This window comes from Sminthopsis crassicaudata, chromosome 3 (genome assembly GCF_048593235.1).
Source record: "Sminthopsis crassicaudata isolate SCR6 chromosome 3, ASM4859323v1, whole genome shotgun sequence".
NCBI lineage: Eukaryota > Metazoa > Chordata > Mammalia > Dasyuromorphia > Dasyuridae > Sminthopsis > Sminthopsis crassicaudata.
Genome location: NC_133619.1, coordinates 246195061 through 246211820, shown reverse-complemented (window position 1 = coordinate 246211820; position 16760 = coordinate 246195061). Strand labels below are relative to the sequence as shown.

At 33.5% G+C, this 16760-nt stretch overlaps 1 protein-coding gene across 1 annotated transcript in view; it reads left to right on the top strand.

The window, feature by feature from the left end:
- The window catches only part of LOC141561151 (rab proteins geranylgeranyltransferase component A 1-like), a 163242-nt gene that overhangs the window by 117750 nt on the left and 28732 nt on the right, over window positions 1-16760 (top strand). Inside the window, exon 4 of the mRNA XM_074300322.1 lies at window positions 8876-8929. The gene's annotated coding sequence lies outside the window, so the exon portion shown is untranslated. The remainder of the gene's footprint in view (window positions 1-8875; window positions 8930-16760) is intronic.

Sequence of the window (16760 nt, the reverse complement as noted above, 5' to 3'; positions counted from 1 at the left end):
ATGGATGCCATTGTATGAAAATTTACTATTCTTGAGGCTGTTTATACTATTTGGGTATAGCTATTATGTACAATCTACCTTTCTGCTATTATCTTCCAGTGCTCCTAATCCTAAACTTTAAGTCCAGGCAGAGATAGCCTAAATCATATTCTTTATCAGTAGTTGGGTCAGTCATCATGTCCCTTCTATGTTTTTGATTTTGAAGCTAAATATTCCCAATTCAATCACTTAATTTCTTCTCACCACTCCAGCTTTGATCCAGCTTGTCAATATTCTTCCTAAACCATTATACCTAGAACCATCAGTCTATAAACACATTAAGCTGCTATCTTATAATAGGCACTGTATTAAACATTTGGGATACAAAAAGAAAGACTAGAATCAATGTCTTAAAGATTCTCACAATCTAATGGAAGAAAAAGAAGCTGAAAATATTGGAGGGGAGAAGTGCAGAAGAGAAGTCCAGAGGGTTGTATCAGGGTGGAGGAAAAATAGTTATGACAGTCCTTAATTCCCTCTGTAAATGGAGCATTTGGGAGGAGCTCTCTCTTTCCAGTTTCTCCAGTTTGAAGGAGGCTGGGTCTCCAGTGCCAGGGAGCATGGACTAAATACAAATTCTAGAGTTGATATGACCTTGTAAGATGATGAAGTTCTAGAGGGCAATGGTGAAGTTCAGAGGAATACAGGCAGGTGGGAAATGAAGAAGTGAACAAAATAAGGGTAACCAGCAAATTAGAGAGAGAAAGCAAGAAGTCAGAGAAAAGTGACCCTGAGGTGGGCTATCAACCTCACAAGCAGGGCATTTTCCCCATTTCCTCAGATTCTAGGGGAACCTACAAGAAAATCTCTTTTACCATCTACTTCCTCCATGTGCTTATCAATAGAAATGGTAACATATCAATGGGCTTTTTTACCCAAACAATTCTAGAATCTGAATTTTATCTTAATGACAAAAAGACATAGTGGTTATCTCAAAATAGATTTTTCCATTCTATACATGATTTCTCCTTAGAGCAGTCTAAGGATTTCTTTTTTTTGTTGTTGTTGTTGTCATGTCACTTTTATTGAGTTTTTGAAGACAGCTATCATTGTTCCCTTCTCTTCCCCTAATACCTTGCTCTTCCCCCACCCTGATCCCCATATTCTTTCCTACTCTCTATCTTCTTTATCCACATTGTCATGGCATCAAGGACTTTCATATTCTGGTATGTTTAATTCAGAATATTTTCCAGCTTAAGCCCTTTCTAAATGACGGCACCCAGAAGTTACCACTCTTCCAGATGTGATGTGACCAGGATAGAGCTCAGTGGAGTCATCTCATCCTTATTCCTGGAAGTCATTCCTCTCATATTGTCAATCAACATGCACCACTGACATATTGATCATAAAGCCCACCAAAAACTCCTTATCTTTTTTTCCCTAACAAATTGCTGTCTAAACATTTCTCTTACTTCTTGTGCTTGGGAAGTTGATTTTTTTGAACCTAAAAGTAAGACTTTTACCTTTATCTCTGTTGAACTTCATCTTATTATATTTAGCCCAACTCTCTAGTCTGTTAATATCTTTTGTATTCTAATTCTCTCAACTGTCAGAATGTTAGTTATCCCTCTCAGCTGTGTGTCACTTGACAATTTGAAAAGCTTCCCTTCTCTGCCTTTATTTGAGTCCCAAATAAAAATATTAACTCATGTAACAACCCTGTTAGAATAATTAGCTCCTTTTAAGCCTGGGGCAATATAATGGTTGCTCAGAGCCACTGGATTCCCTCTGCTACTGGTTTAGAGAATTTATGTGAGATGAAAAATTAGGCGTACAGTTATAATCACTCCAAGCCCTCAGGAAGATACCCAATTTAGGCAGAGTTTTTGTCTTCTGAATTTTATTTTTCTAAATCTATTTTGAGATAACCACTACGTATTTTTGTCATTAAGATAAAATTCAGATTCTAGAATTGTTTGGGCAAAAAAGTCCATTGATATGTTACCATTTCTATTGATAAGCACATGCAGGAAGTAGATGGTAAAAGAGATTTTCTTGTAGGTTCCCCTAGAATCTGAGGAAATGGGGGAAAATGCCCTGCCTGTGAGGTTGATAGCTCACCTCAGGGTCACTTTTCTCTGACTTCTTGCTTTCTCTCTCTCATTTGCTGGTTACCCTTAGGCTCTCAGTTCTTTCCAGCTTAGCTGAAGAGGGCCCAATAATTTCTCTACTCTCAGAATTTCAAAATTTTGACTTCACATATCTCTTAGTCTTGGTCTGATTTGCCATTTTGTAAAAGACTCAAAAGGTATGACTAAATTGCCCCACTGTTCTTCCAGTCAATGTCACTCCAATTCATTTAAAGACTTCACACTTAATCTAAAGTGTTTGACTAACTATGACTAGTTCTTCATTAAGGTTTCTGGCATCTTATCTTTTACTTCAAATCAGGATATTGTTACTCAATAAAATCCTACTTTTGCATTAGCCCAAGCAATATCCATTGGTATTTTAGTAGAGACTAGCCAAGGTCTTATTAAATCATTAATTCTTCATTGGTTCATTCAATTAAATTTGAATCCCCCTTTCTCTAGCTCATATGTAACCATCTTTTTGCACAAGAAGAGGATGAAATAGTCTTTGACATGATTTTCCACAGTCTAAATATACTACATCCAGAGTAAAAGGGAATATAGTTAGTCTATAAAGAGTTCTTGATGAAGTTTGTGACTTTTTGTGATCACAGCTTCCTTCCTAAAATGATGTAACTTTAATTTTTTTTAAAAAAAATTTCTATTTATTTTGTTAAATATTTCCCTCATTTTTTGAACTTTGAGTTCCAAATTCTCACTACTTTCTCTATTTCTCGAGAAGCAAACAATTTATACATGTGAAATCTTGCAAAATATATTTTCAGGAAGTCATGTTGCAAAAGGAAATATGAAAATAATCTCCAAGAAAAATAAGGAAAGTGAAAAAATATCTATTTCAATCTATACTCAGAATTCTTCATTTCTCTCTCTGGAAATGGATAATGTTTTTCATCATGGATTCTCTGGCATTGTCTTGGATCATTTTCTTCATCACAGTAGCTATATCTTTCACAATTGATCATTCTTACAATATTACTATTATTGAGTACTGTGTTCTGATTCTACTTGCTTCTCTTTGCAACAGTTGATATGATTTCCCAGATTTTTCTGAAGCTATTTTGCTTATCATTTTTATAACTCACTAGTATTCTATCATAATCATATGCCAAAACTTATTCAGCCATTCTACAGTTGATGGAGATCCCTTCAATTTCCAATTCTTTGCTAACACAAAAAGAACAATTACAATAGTTATATGTGTGTATTTTTAAACAAATGTGTTCTTTTCTGTTTTCCTTGATCTCTTTGGATACAGACATGGTAGTAGTATTGCTGGTTCAAAAGTTTGCACAGGTTTTTAGCCCTTTATACATAGTTCCAAATTGTTCTCCAGAAGGTTTGGACCAGTTCACAACTCTGATTAGAGTGCAATAGTTCCCTATTTTTTGCACACCCCTTCCAGCATTTGAAAGACATTTATTTCTCTTCAATACTTTATTTTTTTCCAAACACATGTAAAGATAGTTTTCAACATCCATTTTTGTATATTTGTGTTCCAAAATTTTCTCCCTCTCTCCTTTATCTCCTCCCCCTCTTCAAAAGAGCAAACAATATGATACAGGTTATAATATACAGTCCTTTTAAACATAATTCTATATTTTTCATGTTAAAAAATCACACCAAAAGGAGGGAAAACATAAGAAATAAAAAACAAACAAACAAAAAAGGTGAAAATACTATGTTTCAATTCACATTGTCTCCATAGTTCTCTCTCTGGATGCAGATGGCATTTTTCATCTCAAGTCTATTGAAATTGTCTTGTATCATCATACTGATGAAAACAGCTAAGTCTATCATAGTTGGTCATCACATAATCTTGTTGCTGCTGTGTACAATGTTCTCCTGGTTCTGCTCACTTCACTCAGCATCAGTTCATGTAAGAAAAGGCATAACTTTTAAAAGCTACTCTGTGTTTCCATCTGAACTTTCTTTTATTTTCTTCCATGCATCTTTTAAAATGCTTGAATGAGTCTAATTTCTGTATCCTTTTTAAAACAATAGTTCTTGCTTCTTTTTTCTGATCCTCCTTACAGTGGAAAAAAAAGAATGAAAAAAGCCCACAATCCTCATAGAAAATGAGCATAGTCAAGATAAAAGCAAGCAAACAAAAAAATCTGCCATGTCCAAAAAATATATGTCTCATTAATACACTTTTAGCTTATCGCCTCTCTTTCCCACTGTTAGTAGCATCTTTCATCATTGGTCTTCTGGAGTTTAGGTTGGCCAATATATTAATCAAAGTTTTTAATTCTTTCAAAAATTATTATTTTATTTTGTAAGTTGTTCTGTTTTTGCTTTCTATCTTATGTATAAGATCATACAATATCTATAAAAAACATACTTTGTATATACATATCAATTTTAGGGAAGCTAAAAACAAAGCCATTTTAGTGTTGTTTTGGCTGTATTGAAAAAAGGGGAGGGGATCAAGCAATGGCTAAGATATTTATGTGAGATGGATAGAACAAGTGACTACACAAAAAAAGTCAAGCCTACTCAGTTTTTATTTTGTTTCTTTTTTTTCTCTGAAAATAAGTAATGACTTTATAAATGATGTTGAAAATAAAAATGACTGATACCCAAGATGAATAAGGGTATAGTAAGAATGTACCCAGATGCTCTTGATAAATTCAAATCATCTGGCCAGAGTGAACTATATTCTTGATTCCTGAAAGAACTGATATTTAAAAGATGATAGAATAAAAAATTCAGTAGACAAATATTGTCCTAATTTTCATTAAAGGGATATCAGAATTAAAAAAAAAATCAAGGCCAATACACCTGGTTGTAATTCCAATGAAAAATTCTAGAATGCATTGTTATGTGACTGGTAACCATCTAGAAAGTCAAGTGTTGATTAAACAAGTCCATTGTCTTCAACAAGTTCATATCGATGAACAGACAATTCTCAGAGGAAGAAATTGAAACTATATCCACTCACATGAAAGAGTGTTCCAAATCACTACTGATCAGAGAAATGCAAATTAAGACCACTCTGAGATACCACTACACACCTGTCAGATTGGCTAAGATGACAGGAACAAATAATGACAAATGTTGGAGGGGATGTGGGGAAATTGGGACACTAATACATTGCTGGTGGAGTTGTGAAAGAATCCAGCCATTCTGGAGAGCAATCTGGAATTATGCCCAAAAAGTTATCAAACTGTGCATACCCTTTGACCCAGCAGCGCTACTACTGGGATTATATCCCAAAGAAATACTAAAGAGTGGAAAGAGACATATATGTGCCAAAATGTTTGTGGCAGCTCTTTTTGTTGTAGCTAGAAACTGGAAGATGAATGGATGTCCATCAGTTGGAGAATGGTTGGGTAAATTGTGGTATATGAAAGTTATGGAATATTATTGCTCGGTAAGAAATGACCAGCAGGAGGAATACAGAGAGGATTGGAGAGACTTAAATCAACTGATGCTGAGTGAAATGAGCAGAACCAGAAGATCACTGTATACTTCAACAACAATACTGTATGAAGATGTATTCTGATGGAAGTGGAAATCTTCAACATAAAGAAGATCCAACTCACTTCCAGTTGATCAATGATGGACAGAGGTAGATACACCCAGAGAAGAAACACTGGGAGGGGAATGTAAATTGTTAGCACTACAATCTGTCTGCCCAGGTTGCATGTACCTTCGGATTCTAATGTTTATTGTGCAACAAGAAAATGATATTCACACACATGTATTGTACTTAGACTATATTGTAACACATGTAAAATGTATGGTATTGCCTGTCGTCGGGGGGAGGGAATAGAGGGAGGGGGGGTAATTTGGAAAAATGAAAACAAGGGATAATATTATAAAATATATATATATATAATTAAAAAAAAAAAAAAAAAAAAAAAAAAAAAAAACAAGTTCATATCGAGTAAGATTAGTGTAATTTCCTTTTATTACAAACTTGCTAAACTAGTATAGGAAGAATGACTATCAAGGTTTTTCCCTGAACCTCCTTTCCCCACCTGTCTATCCTCCTAATTTAGGAAAATTTGCCAAAGCTAGGGCTTGATTCATTTGGGAGTAGGCAAGATTCAAACTGGGCCTCCATTAAGGAGCTTCCTGAGACCCTCTGGCCATATTGGTTTGTTTTGCTGATTGCCTGGGAGTGTAAGTTTCCACTCATGTAGTGTTTGAGCTCTTCCAATTTTGTAGATGTCTAAAGATGCTATGAATTTTTTTTTATTATTATTTGTCTTTATAATTTCAAATCTGTCCTGTACCCACTTCCTCTGGAAAGCATTAATTTACAGAATCCTATCTATCCTTCAATTAAATTATGATTTTTTTCTCTCAAAATCCAAACTGTATATCATATTATAGTTAGCTTTTTTTTTTCCTTATTTATGACAAACTATAAGGAGTGTAGTTCCTTCTCCCTAAAATTTTCTAGAATTTCATCCCTAGCAACCACTTCTTCCATATTGATGAAAATCATGTCCAAAATAGAATTCCTCCATGCTAAAAGAGTCAGTTATCATTTATGCCAGTTAAGAAGGAATAATATACTTTATTTTTGGGAGAGTGAGATCTCCAACAGATAGCTAGACAATTTAAGTCTTGCATCTCCACTATATCATGTATCTATCCATATATACATATGTAATTTTGTAATGTTCTTGGTGGTTTTCTGGAGGTCTTGGAGCAGGCTTCGTTTTAGTTAAGTAATCACCAGAAAAATAATCAGGTGTCAAAGTCCAAATCCTTTATTATCTCCTTCACAGTCTAGTTTCCTTGTCTGGGGCCTGAGCTAGTTTTCTTAGAGGCCTTCTGGAGTCTTGGTTTCAGTGGAGAAGAGAAGGAGGAGAGCCCTGCCACACTTTGGTGTGAGATGGAGTGAATCTGAGTCTCTCTCCAAGTCCTTCTGAGTCTGTCTTTGGCTCTCACTCTGGCTGAGTTTGTCGAAGCTTTATATGCTCTATTTTGAGTATAAACCAATCATTATATCACTAGAAAACCATTATTTGTTGTAAGATTAAATCAATCATACTGATCTTAGAAAACTATTACTCACCATGCTAAACTAGATAACCATTGTATCATCAATTCCATTGAATTAGCACCTTGTAAGAATCCTTGTTTTAAGTATAGAGTTCTGGCCCATAACATAATTTATTTCCTCAATTCATCATCTATTTCCTTTTAATATCTAAATGTACTATCCCATATGCTAGTGATATAGTTGATTTTTTTTCTTCCTTCATTGATTTTCATACAAATGTGCTTCTACTCTATTTTCTTAATATATGATCTACCTTACCCTACCATTCTACTTATCTTGTTCTTTTCAAATAAGTTCTACTTAATCAAATAATATTATAGTAATATCTTTCATTCCAAATTTCACTGATGCAAAAAAAAAAAAAAAAAAAAAAAGACTTTTTATGATTTCTGATTTGTTTTGTATACAAGCTACATTTCTTAGCTTTTATTTCCCATGGAATTTTGACTCTCAGCTGCTAATCTTCTGATTGAATTGTAGCTTCTCTCAATGGTACTTAGTTCTTACTAATTTAAAATCCTTTGATTAGATTTACAAGCACCAAGGAAATATATTTTTCTTGCATTTATTAGATAACCAAGATCCTACTATTTTTATAATAGTCTATTAGTCACTGACTCTATTCCAATATTGTGTTAATGGGTAAGTCTCGTGTGATCTTTACTGTGGCTACATAAGTATTTGAAATCTTTCTTTCTGACTACTTGCAGTATTTTTCCTTGATCTTTACAATATCTCCATAGTATTTGAATTATTTCTTTCTGGCTGATTTTAACTGTATTTCTGGGAGTTTTCATTTTGGTTTTTCTTTTGGGAGGTGACCAATAAATTCTAATTTCTACTCTGCCCTCTCTTTCTAAGCCATTTCCACAGCTTTCTTTTAGGATTTCTTGATATTTTATGTCTAGGATAGGGTTTTTTGGTAGCTTTTAGGTAGTCCAATGAGTTTTAAATTCTCTCTCTTTGACCTCATTTCCAGGTCTTTTGTTTTTCAAAAGAGCTCTTTCTCATTTTTCTTTAAACAATCTTTTGATTTTGTTTGATTATTTCTTGATATGTCATGGGATTATTAGCTTCCATTTGGCTAATTTAAAAGGATTTATTTTCTTCAGTGAGTTTTTATGCCTCTTTTATCATTTAATCAATTCTGATTTTTAAAGAATTATTTTCTTTAGAATTTTTTATCTCTTTTGCCAATTTACTCTCTTTTATAATTTTGTGGTATTACTATCATTTCTTTTTTTTTTCATTATAGTGTTATTTGATTTTTCATTTTTTGCTCTTATTTATAATTTCCTTCTTTAACTCTTCTATGAATTCATGTTGGGCTTGTGAGACTTTGTATACATTTTAAGTTATTGTTTTCTTTGAATTTGTATCTTGAGCTTCCCTGTCACCATAGTAGTTTTTTATTGTTGTGTTGTCTTGTTGTTTATATGCTTATTTTCTTCAACCTATTCTTGACTTTAGATCTTAGGTTAGGTTTGGGTTCTGTTCACTTCAGAAAGTTGGGATGGGGATGTGGGGATGGGATGTCTTTTAAACGTGTGTCTTTTATATCTTTCTGCTATTTTCACAGCTCATTCTGGGATCTATTAATTTTTTGATACTTCTAAAACGATGTGATCTAGAAAAAAGTCTATTCACTGGTACCCTGATCTTCACTCAAAAAGTTCTTCACATAGATTTTGATCTGTTGACTTGTGTATTTAATTTTTTTTAGACTGCTGCTGAGCTCAATCACTTTTAGCTAACTGGAAGAATCTTCAAGCTCAGAGTAAGTGAACCATTGATTCCTTCTTGGTTTTGTTTTTTCCCCCTGGCTTAGTATATTGTAACCTTATGTGTGGAGTTAATGGTTATACTGAATTTCCACTTTGCTCTTAGGCTCAAAACCATTTACCTATGGTTCTGGAACTTGTTTTTATTGTTGTTGTTTACATAAGCAGGGTTTTCATTTCCTTAGGATTGTGATTACTTTTCTTTATCCTGAAATTGTGACCCAGAATTGAGTCATTCCTGGTCCCAGTGTTAATATTCATCCCCCATGGGATCTATTTTTGCCTAGGAGTTTGCCGCCATGGTATTCAGTTCCCTTACTATTCCTGGACACTGGAATGCTCCCTTGTGCTGTTGCTTCTGCTGCCCACTTTTTTACTACTGCTACCATGTTAGCGCCCTCCTTCTCCCTAAGCTGTTCTAGGTGACTCGTGACATTTTCTCAGCTTTCCTAAGCAGAATCCAGTTGTTGTGGAGGATGTTATAGAAGAGCTAAGTCAATAATGCTGACTCTGATTCTGCCATCTTGATTCTGCCATAATGTATAGTTTTCTAAGGCAATATATATCTTGCTGAGAGACAATTCTATTTGACACTAGTGTGTCAAATTTTTGGTCTTACATGAGAATGAACTCAAGATTTGGGGGGAGGTTGTGTTTTGTCATTACTATGATATTTGATTGTCTTTGCATTTAAGTGTGCCTTTGGCCAACTATTATTTTGAAATAATTATAAAATAGGAAAATACTTTTCCTAGTATAATGTTTATGTGTGTTCTGGATAAAATGAAAAAATTTCCTGTGATGAATCACAAAATTCTCAAATGTTATTTCCATTTAGCAAATGGAAATACTAAGAACAGGTTAATATGATAACAAGATAACATGCTGTAGAGGGGAGTCTTGAAGTCAGAGTTAGAAGACATGGGTTTTAATATTGCCTTTTTCACTTACCAGCTATGATCATACACAAGTCATATAACAGTTCAGATCTTCAATTTCTTAATCTGTAAAATAGAAATTAATGTACTACTTTATTTGTTGTTTAGTCATTTTTCAGTCATGTGTAATTCTAACTGAGTGTTTGGAGTTTTCTTGGCAAAGATATGAAAGGGTTTGTCATTTCCTTCTCCAGCTCAATTTTAGAAATGAGGAAACTGAGGCAAAAGGGTTAAGTGACTAGCTCAGGAGCACATGGCAAATAAGTATCTGAGGCCAAATTTTAATTCAGGAAGATGATCATTTTTTTTTCATTATAGTGTTATTTGATTTTTCATTTTTTTACTCTTATTTATAATTTCCTTCTTTAACTCTTCTATGAATTCATGTTGGGCTTGTGAGACTTTGTATATATTCTAAGTTATTGTCTTCTTTTGAATTTGTATTTTGAGCTTCCCTATCACCATAGTAGTTTTTTATTGTTGTGTTGTCTTGTTGTTTGTATGCTTATTTTCTTCAACCTATTCTTGACTTTAGATCTTAGGTTAGGTTTGCGTCCTAAACTCTAGGGCTAGAACTCTATTGAGCCACCTAGTTTCATTTTTGCACTACTTAGTTTTAAGAATTATTGGGAAAGAGTAGCTTTTTAAACCTTAACATGCTATATAAATGAAAGTTATTAGTAATAACATCATATTAGCAACAATATATTGGAAAGAATATTAGTGAGACAACTCCCTCTGCCAACACATATGGCCATTGAAGTAAAAAAGGGGTAACAAAAGAGAAAAAAAATGTATTTTATAAATCACACACTATAAAGTCCTGCCGACTCTCAGTTGTAATCCTTCTCTGGGAGGAGGTTTCTTTTCTGTAAAATCTTTTCTCTGTGAGCAGGTTTCTTGGGAGGTTTCTGGAGCCTGCAGCCAGAGTGAAGGTAGAATCTCGAATGCTCCAAAAGTGTGGGATTGCTGGACTTGCAAATCCATGGGACATCTTCTCCTTGACCCAATCCAGACTGACTCTTCCAGACTCTAACTTCTCCTTTTTTCCTCCCAAAGAATGGGCTTGTGTATACTCCAGGGGCTTGGGGAACTACTTACAACCAATGAATAAGCTCCTTTAAAGTATTTCTTCAAAGGTGTAAACTCCCTTAAAGGTTTGAACTAAAGGTGTGAATTCTGAGCTAGAGAATTGTTAAGTACCAATTTAGCATTTAGTAAGAACCTAACAACACACAATAGTTCCCTTAAAAAAAGAAAAAAAAAAAACATAAAGGACTATTATTTCATTGATGCTATTCTGTTTTCATCATCATCCCATGCTGAAGGTTGAATGAACTCCATACTAAAAACTAACAGTTTTATTTTTTCTTTTTTTAATTAAAGCTTTTAATTTTAAAAATATAGACATGGATAATTTTCAACATTCATCTCTACAAATCCCTGTGTTCCATTTTTCTTCCTGCATCCCCTAACCCACTTCCCCAGATGGCAAATGATTCAAAATATTTTAAACATGTGCATTTCTTCTATCCATATTTCCACAATATCATGCTATACAAGAAAAAGCAGATCAAAAAGGGAAAAAAATGAGAAAAAACAAAATGCAGGTAAACCACCACAAAAAAAATGAAAATATTATGTTGTGGTACACAGTCAGTTCCCACAGTTCTTCCTCTGGGTGCAGATGGCTCTCCTCATCACAAAACCATTGCAACTGGCTTGAATAATTTCATTGCTGATAAGTCATGTCCATCAGAATTGATCATCCTATAATCTTACTGTTGCCATGTATAATGATCTCCTGGTTCTTCTCACAGTTTTAGGGTGAAAACTAATGTTTCTGTGTTGTTATTTCCTACATGATTGCTGTCCCTACTCTCAAACTAAGAAGTGACTGAGGGCTAAGGGTTCTCTGTGATAGTGTGACCAGCACTTGCAGAAATGAGAACTATTTGAAAACAACAATCTATTAAGTGGATCTTCTCCAGGCTGCTTATAAAATCTGCCCTTGGCAGTGATTCAGAACTCTGTAGTTCTCAAAAATAAATCAATACTCTGGTAAAAGGAAATTTCAGATTAAAACTAGAGAAGAAGTGAATGATTCTGTAGTAATTATGAGAAGAACCTCAGGATACAGGAGCTAATTGATCTCCAGTCTCTTACAGTGAGTGAAGGGCCCAGTAAGAGAAACTAAGGAAGCAATATAAATCCTGATAAACAACAGCAGCAGCAGCAATAACAACTTGGTAGGAAAATAAGCAGCTTATTGTAGAAACTAGAAAATCTTAATACAGAGAAAGAAAGGGGATGATAAAAGGAAAGATAGATTAAAGGAGGCTAGGAGCAAATCTATTTTTGAAAAGGGACAAGATAAAAAGAAAAAAAGAAAAAATACAGGAAAATGGGATGGAGGGAAATACAAAGCAGTCATAACAGTGAATGTGAATAGCAGGAACTTACCCATATAACAGAAGTAGAAAGCAGAATGCATTAAAAACCTGAAATCAACAGTATATGGTTATAGGATACACAGTTTACTAAGTTAAAATAAAGGGCTGAAGCAAAATCTAATATTCTTCAGATGAACTTAAAAAAAAAAGGCAAGCATAGCAATCATGATCTGAGACAAAACAAAAGCAATAATATATCGAATTAAAAGAGATAATCAGGAAAACCACATTTTACTAAAAGGTACCATAGACAATGAAGTAACATCAGAAAATTTTATATTAAGTTTCTTTGATAAGCTCAATAAGAGCCTTTCTCTGATTGCTAAAATGTCAAAAGATATAAACAGGTATTTTTTTCAGAAAAAATCAAAACTATATTTAGTCAGCTGAAAAAAAAATATTCTAAACCACTATGCAAACTGGAACAATTCTGAGGCGCCACCTCACATCTATCAAAATTGGCAATTATTAGAGGGAATGTGGAAATATAGATATATTTGCAAACTATTGGTATAATAATGAACTGGTCCAACCATTCTGGAAAACAGTTTGGAACTATATACAGAAAGAGCTATAATATCTGCATTTCAAAAAGATCAAAATAAAGGGAAAAGACATATTTATAAAAATATTTATAGCAGCTCATTTTTGTAATGGCAAAGAATTCAAAATCAAAAGGATGCTCATCAGTTGGGGAATGACTAAGTTGTGGAATATGATTCTGATGGAGTACTATGTTGTTATGAGAAATGATAAGGAGGGTGGTTTAGGAAAAGTATGACAAGACTTATAAGAATTACAAAAAACTCATAATGAAAAATTAGTATCCACCTCCAGAAAGAAAACTGATGAAATTTGAATGCAAATTGAAATATAATTTCTCACTTTATTTTTCTTGCTTCTTTGGAAATATGACTAATATGGAAATATTTTAGATGATTTCCCATGTATAAATGGTATCAATTGGTATAATTGCTTGTGTTCTTATTGGTTGGGGAGAGGCTGGGAGGAAAGGAAAGAATTTGGGTCTCAAAATTTAAAAAGAAACAAATTTCAAAATAAATAATACATTTTAAAAGAAAAAAGTTAGGAAATCACAAAAGAAAAATACACAAGTATTTGAAGCAGAGAGCAAAGTTAAAATATAACAAGAGGGGGAAGGGTTCTGGGAACTAGGTCATTAAATATCAAACTTTTGGCATTTCCCTCATAAATAGAACACATTTGTACCTCATTGCAAACATACCCTGGTGAAAATTGAAAAAGACTTGAGCAGAATAGGGGTCTTCCTAATACAACCCAAGAAGTTTCAAAGACCCTCAGCCCAGGGATTAACCTATGTGAAGGGCAAACACTTCCGGCATAGATCAGCAGAAACACCAAGTGGGGATCCCTGGGTCTGGCTGGGGAGCCTCAGTTAAGAACCAGCGAAACTTTCACTTCCAAGATTGTGTGCATAGTTGAGGGTCTGAGTCTGGGAAGACTGAGTGAAACCTCAGCTGATTTGGAATACTTGGCCCAGCACTTCTGCAAGGGAAGGAGCCAGCACACTTGATGAGTGAGAGTAAAAGCAATGGGGCAGGGATGCTGCTGGCTGTGGGCACTTGCAGAGTGGTGGAGCTGCTTGTTTGGCATTCCAGGTTAGAGGGGAGAGTTGAAGTAAAGTTTGAGACACCATCCTTTATCCCCTTCATCCTCCGATTAGAAGTGTTTACACTAATATTTTTTCTTTAAAAAAAATGATTTGTTTTTCTTCCCAGGTTATTTTTACCTTCTTTCTAAATATGATTGGTTTTGTGTGGCAAGACAATTGTATAAATATGTATATATATATATATTGTATTTAACCTATACTTTAATATTTAACATGTATGGGACTATGTGCCATCTAGGGGAGGATGTGGAGGAAAGAAGGGGAAAAGTTGGAACAGAAGTTTTTGCAAGGTCAGTATTGAAAAATTACCCAAGCATATGTTTTGTCAATAAAAAGCTATAATAAAAAAAGAAAATAATAATGAAAAAAAAAGAAACATCTTGATGAAATAAAAATTCCTCTTTTTCATTCTAAAACTATAAAAAAAGAAATGAATCAGCAAAGAGGAACACAACCATAGTAATTTATTATGGGAACAGAAAGACCTGGGTTCATCTTCACAGGAGGACACTGAAGTAAAACAAGCTTCTTCTACCCTAAAGTGTCATATTATTTTGTTCCCTGTCCAGAGAGAATTCATAGAAAAACTCAAAAAAAAAATTTAAAAATCAAATGAAAGAAATTGAAAAAAAAACCCTAAAAATTAACTAAGTAAATAAAAACCATTTAAGAAAAACAAGATTATGGGGAGGAGAAAGTTAACCAACTATAAACAAAGATAGAATCTCAAAGATAAAAATAACTCTTTAAAGATTAGAATTAGGCAAGGGGAAGCTAATAAAGCTAGGAGAGACCAAGAAATAAAGCATATTATAAAGAATGAAAAAATAGAACAGAATGTGAAACATCTCAAAATAAAAACAACAGCTCTGGAGAACAGTTCTAGAAGAGAAAATTTAAGAATAATTGGACTAGCTGAAAGCTGTGACTAGGAAAAGAACATTGACACAATAATTTAAGAAATAATCCAAGAAAATTATCTTTGAGGTTATAGAAAATGAAGGGAAAGTAGAAATAGAAAAAGCCACTGAACATCACTTCAGAGAGATCTTCTTTGTGGAAAACACATAGAAATGTTGTTGCCAAATTTAAAACCCCCTAGAGAAAATTTTGCAAGAAATAAGAAAAAAAATTCAAATATATGGAACTAACAATTAGAATTGTATAGGATTTATCAGCAGCCACAATATAAAACCTGAATTAAGTATACCAGCAATCAAAAGAACTAGGTCTGTGGCTAATAAATCTATCCAGCAAAATTATCTATAATATTGAATGAGAAAAAATGGACATTCAACTAACCTTACAGACTTATAGGAATTTCTATCAACCAAACCTGAACTCAATAGAAAATTTAACATGTAAGAGCCAATATCAAAGATAAGTTCCAAAGAATTTAACATGGATAAATTGCTTATGTTTTATGTGAGAAATGTATATCATGTGTTTTAAGACTGGCATCATCAATTAAGTAGTTCAAAAGAAAGACTGGGACAGAATTAAAGTAAAAATCATAATTAGGTTATACAAATGAGGTATTGAGGAAGAATAGTCATGGAGGCATTATAAGGGAGAGAAGGGCTCATAGTTCTGAAAACCTACTCACAATGGGAATGGGTTAAATAGGCTAATACTACATAAATACCGTGAAAAGTATAGCACCCTCAAAAATCTATAAGGAAATAAGTGAGGAGGGATAGGTGGAGGAGGAAGCAAAAAATAGAAGAGGACAAGGGAAGGATCCATGAGTGAGGAGTAATAGCAAAATAAGTTAAGGGACAAAATTAAAGCAAAGAATTTGTAGTGGTAGGAAAGATATGTGTTTGAATGTTGGTCAGGTATGTGTATGTATTTTGTGAGTGTATGTGTGTGTGTGTGTATCTATATATATATATATATAAATATATCCTTGCTTAACTATAGTCTTGGGGGGAAAGGAGGAATAAAAGGAGGGAAAAAAAATAAAGTAAAAAAGGTGCACAGCAGAGGACAAAATAACAACCTACAAGGAAGTAAAGAAAAGATGGATACTCATGAATATAATTTCTTTTACTACTATATATCCTTTCTTGAATTGGTAATTTATTATTATAGATTTTAAATCCTCTCAGATGTTCTTCTGAGCACATGACAAAGTTCTCTTCTTTTTTTGTTTTGTTTTATTTTGTATTCCTTTTCTGGTTTTTTCTTTATTCTATTTTTTTGATAAAATAAAAACAAAATTAAAAACTAGAACATGAGGATAATTACCAAAAATAACTCTACAAATCAAAATGCTTAGTAATGATTGTCAAAACTCTAGAGTTCCAGACCTGTAGAAGAGGAATGAATTCATGACCAAAGAAGAACTAGAGATCAGTGTTAATCACAAAATAGAAAGCTTTGATTATATCAAACTGAAAAGTTTTTGTACAAACAAAATCAATGCATATAAGATTAGAAGGGAAACAATAAACTGGGAAAACATTTTTACAGTCAAAGGTTCAGATTAAGGCCTCATTTCCAAAATATATAGAGGATTGACTCTAATGAAATCAAGCCAATCTCCAATTGATAAATGGTCAAAGGATATGAACAGACAATTCTTGGATGAAGAAATTGAAACTATTTTTAGTCATATGAAAAGATGCTCCAAATCATTAATAATCAGAGAAATGTAAATTAAGACAACTCTGAGATACCACTACACACCTGTCAGATTGGCTAGAATGACAGGGAAAGATAATGCAGAATGTTGGAGGGGATGTGGGAAAACAGGGACACTGATACATTGTTGGTGGAA